Genomic DNA, 5,242 nt, shown 5'->3' on the forward strand with positions numbered 1-5,242 from the left:
AGCACCCCGGCCATGCGGCTGGAGAGATAAACATCTCTGAAACATCTATCAAGAATCGGTCCATAGATATTTCTTTTCCACTGGCCTTGTTGTTTGATACGCGTGTTACAGTATCCGCACTGTAACACCCATATCTTGGATATGCTTTAACTCAAGATGGATTTAACACAGGGAAGAACCCGGTAATATCGTTATAGAGACTGGGAAAGTCCTAGTGTGTCTCAACAGATAACACACTTGGACACGCAAGGAATGCAAAACCATGCAGGTTATAGTAATACACGTCGTACTTTGTTGTCCGTCCTAATCTGGGTTAACCTAGATTCTCAAAGATCTTGGATATGCTTTAACTCAAGATGGATTTAACACAGGGAAGAACCCGGTAATATCGTTATAGAGACTGGGAAAGTCCTAGTGTGTCTCAACAGATAACACACTTGGACACGCAAGGAATGCAAAACCATGCAGGTTATAGTAATACACGTCGTACTTTGTTGTCCGTCCTAATCTGGGTTAACCTAGATTCTCAAAGAGAGGTATCTGTCATACAAGCAAGGGCTATTACTAGCTCTCATCTTCTGCCTGAAAATCATGCATTGTGAAACACTGCAAGAAAGGACTATGTTAAGGGATTTGATTCTCAAGAAAAATACAGATTTGAAGTCTGTATATATTTGTAGCTGTGACCTAACAAACCCATAACTTGCCAGATAAAAGTTTGTAATAATTTGGTCCCTAGCAGAGTGGTAACTTCCAGTTGAAACTATTTAGTAACAAATATTTTCTTGTCAAAATCAAAGCATTTTATGGTAAAAATAACAACTTCGTGAAAAAATAGAATTTTTTTTCTACTGAACAAAAATGAAAATGAAATATTTGGTTTCAGGTTTGCTTGGATAAAATTGTTTTGTTAACCAACAGCATGTTCCAGCGTCCATGCTCAGGACTCACAGCTGCCGATGTGCAGGCAGCAGTTCTGGTCATGGGTGCCAGAACTCTGTCCCAGAGCAGAAGGGAGGTGTTTAATTCCAGAGGAAGCACAGTGTTGGACATGATGTTCTTATTGTTGTTCCTGTTGTCTAGCTTGTGGTCTCTCCACCTCCCTCCTCCTCTATCCCAAGCTGTCAATCCTGTTCTGGGATTTTGGGCTCTTCCCAGCCCAAATGCCCAAGCAACGCCCTTGGGTTTCTGAATTCCTCCCAGTGAATGGGTCTTGCCTTGCCAGTTTGTATCCAAATCCCCTGATCTTTCCATCCTGTTTACTTACCCCAGGTTTTAATCTAACATTTTTTCTCTTGCTCAATTTCCTGCTTGCACTTCTCCTCTTTCTTTGGCTGGTGCTCTATTCAGTGCCTTCTGAGCATAGTTATTTCCTCATTTTATTGACTAATCCTTCAGCCATCTTTGTGCCATTGGAGACCTTCATCCCTTGTATGCACATGCGTTCTTCCAGGTCATCACTATGCACTGGAGGCAGTCTAACTGGCTATACTGATCCTTGGTAACAGAAGCTGGGATTCAGTCTGTCAGAACTTACAGGACAGAGGACTCTTAAAGAGAGAGCTGACAACAGGAAAGACTGGAAAACAAAATACCTTTTGAAAATACAGAGGAGAAAAATGAAAAAACAGTAGTGAGAGAATAATCAGTTTCAAACTGACTTTGAAACCATGGCATGAAAATCTAAAGTAAAAAATATAATATAGCTTTAGCCTTCCAACTTCCAAAATGACAAGATGCTTTCTACTGGGGGCCAGTTGGTCTTTAGGATGTACACCCCTTTAATCAGCTTGAGAGACCCCATCTCAGGAAGACATTAGAGATTTCTGAAGGTCTTTCTGGGCTCACATAAAGTCACTGTTGCCAAAATAGTATCTCACATATACAACTACTGCCAGCACAAGAATTTTCAGCCTGCAGCAAATGTGTAAAATTTAATCTAGTTTAACCCTCTGCACTGAGGCTGACCTAATTCCAGTGGCTATGCATTTGTGGTGGGTTAAAATGCACACACAGCTGCTGTGATGAGGATGACATGGAGTGCATCACCCCATGATAAGCCATTTCCATGGATGTGTTTCAGGGAGTCTACAGGCACCTTGTCCAGGCCTTCTAGACTCAATGGGAATTTTTTCCTTCATGTGACTGGTCCTCAGGATCAGTCCTACAATGACAAAAGAGGCCACTTCCTGTCTAATTATCCCCTTGCCAAAATACTTAATATCTTCTTATTGCAAATGTGAAATCGCTGGGATGGGAGACTGCTTCCAGTGCTAAGGCGATTGATATCACTAAATGACTTCTGGACACTTGTGCTCTGCAAGCACTGCGCTGTCGATACAGGTCAATAACAGACTTATCACAAAATAAATAAATTATATGTGCCTGTGGTAAGATGCAGCTCCACAGTAGAGTGGAGCAAGTAATTACAGAGGAAAGTGGAGCAAGTAATTACAGAGGAAAACAATTTCTCCTTCAGATGGTTTTTAAGAGCATGAAGGATAAGTCAAATCTGGCACTGCTGATTTAGCAGAAATCTGGTGGACCTCAGTAGAGGAGAAATATTATCCCTCCTGCCTCTGGGTTTGTGGTAGAATTTTAACAAGGAGTTCCTAAGAGACCCCTCAAAGCACATCACTGCATGTAATTCATTAGCTCAGCTGCACCTGAGCTCTTGGATTTTCTGGACAGGTTGTGCTTCTGCGAAGTGACTATAAAAAATAGAGACCAGGCTCAAGCACAAATCTCCAGAGGAAGTCCAGATGGCTATTGTAAAAATGCAATCAAAAAAAGCCTCTGGCCTTGATGATTTGTAGACTGATTTTAATAAGAATTATCAGAGCATTTTCTCTCCCAAATTGTGAGAGGATTTTTCAGTACTAAAATAACAATCTGTCACTCAACTAAAATTTGTTTATGACACAAACCACAGGGATCTTGGATGGTGAAGGATAGAAAGTGTCACTGACAACCCAATTTGTCAATTTTATTTTTTGGTTTGGTTTATCCTCTTATCTTTTCTCTAACATTTTTAAAATATCTGACTAAATATTACAACAGTTGTGGGAAGGTTAGAGGAAGAACAAATTTAACTAGATTTGAGGAAGTCAGGGTCTGAGCAATTAACACTTCAGTCACGGTTGGCCAAAGATACAATTTCAAAAATCTTAGCAGGTTCAAAGTGTAGCTACTTGGGGAGGTGGTAAAATGTCTTTGTTGCAATATTACCACGTCTGAACACTTCCTAATTAACATACAGGTAACATTTGGAGGATATCAAGCAACGAGTGTTGGCATATCTTTTGCGAAAAAGTTGCTCAAGAGACTATTTTCTAATGTTTGTGCACACTGTGGCCAGCAAGAAACACTCTTAACCAAAAGAAAAGGATTAAAAATTAATGTCTTATCTTTCACAATGTGTAATTAAACTGTGACACTCATTTTTACAAAATATTGAGGTCAAGAGTTTAGCAGCATTGAAAGAAAGATTATATCTTACAAGGATAATACTAAATCAAATGGGGCGGAAAAAAATTCAAGTAATACACAACCTCCCTGCTGCAGGCACAGACATCTTCTAATTAATGATAAGACAAATACTCCTCTTGGTAGGTTATCCTGTAAGTGTTCACCACTGAGATTCCTGATGCCCTCTTCCTCTGCCAAGAACAAACTCCCTGAGACAATGACCATGCCAGCAAACCACCACTGCATGCCCAGGTCGCCACATACTTGAAAGGACTTCACCTAAAGAAGGGCCCAGCAAAATTACTGCGACTTTAAGAGAAGAACACTGTCTCAAGCATGACCAGGAAATTATCTCCAGTTCTTGTATGGCCTGTTTTGTCTGAAAAATTGACAATTTATTCTAAAAAGGAGCAAACTAGATGGGTAGCCACTAGTAGGGGATGGGATAAACAGTGCAAGGGATCTTGCCTGCATAAGGAGGCTAGCACAGAAAGAGAGACAGAGTACTCATGTCTCTGAAGTGTTAATTGATGCACACACAGAGACAAATTGTTCTTTAACTTCTTCCACTGTCACTCATAAGAAATTTGAGGTCATCAGAAAAGGCAGTGTTCTGCTCCAGACTGTCATAAAACATTCTTTCTATGGGAACAAAAATTAAAGCAATTATCTGTGAAATTTTGTATACAGAAAGTATTGTGTAAAGGTGGACTCCAACAAAGAACGGCACAGGAAGGAGAGAATAGTAACAATACATAAAACTGTGCTTTTGTTAAAAGCACCTTCTTCTGAAAACCAAAATAGTTGACCAAAACATAATTTACTCAGGCATAAAAAAGTGAAACAAAATTTAAAATGGAAAATTCCAGTGAAATATTTCCTTTAGCTCTGTGCACAGTTATGCTCCCAGGTAGGGGGACTAGTGATGAAGACTACAAACAAAAGAACACGCTGAGCAGGAGGCATCGAGTCAGCCTCTGAGACCTGGTCTCATTTGTTACTGTTGATCCATTGACTTCTCACATGAATACAACTCCTCCCCGATGGCCAGGATCCTATTGTGCCTCTAATTTACTTGGACTCCAGTTTCATATTTCCCCTATGATAACAGCATTATAACAAATCCCAGGGATTGCAGTTTTAGCACGAGGCTCACTGTGGAGCTGCCTTGGAGATGAAATTGTGACAAGTACCACAGGAAGCTTCATTGAAAGATAAGACACTCCATGTGAGAATAAAAGCAAGACCAGCAGCTACAGCTCCAAGGAGGACATCCAATGGACCACAATGCATTATATTTGAGGATGTTAAATTGGTTGCTAAGTGGGTTAAGAGAGAAATTCCCCTTTCCCATTCAGCACGGCAGAGGTGGAAGAATGAAGCAGCTGCTTACCAAAGACTGCTTTTTTCTGAAGCTTTCAGCACTGCCCATGAGGAAGGTGGGGGACAGGGAGTGTGGACTTGCTGCAGTGTTCAATGCCATCCAGTCCCAAGTTCAGAGGAAACATGTCTGTCTCTTCAGGATGTGCAGGTTTTAGGTCACATCCACCAGCTCCGTGCAGATACCTCAGATGCTTCACTGAAGACCCCTTAACCCTGATGGTCAGGCACCCAGACTAAGCCCTGAGCTCCACTGACTGAAATAGGAGCTCAGACAACTAAATTTAGATGAAAATGTCACTGTCTAGAGATGCAGCTGGAACCTGTAATGTGTTATCTGTGGCTGAGTATCGACTGCTCTGTGATTAAAGGATATATGATGGTAACATAGTAA

Source organism: Corvus brachyrhynchos, unplaced genomic scaffold (assembly GCF_000691975.1).
Source record: "Corvus brachyrhynchos isolate BGI_N302 unplaced genomic scaffold, ASM69197v1 scaffold28, whole genome shotgun sequence".
Classification (NCBI taxonomy): Eukaryota; Metazoa; Chordata; class Aves; order Passeriformes; family Corvidae; genus Corvus; species Corvus brachyrhynchos.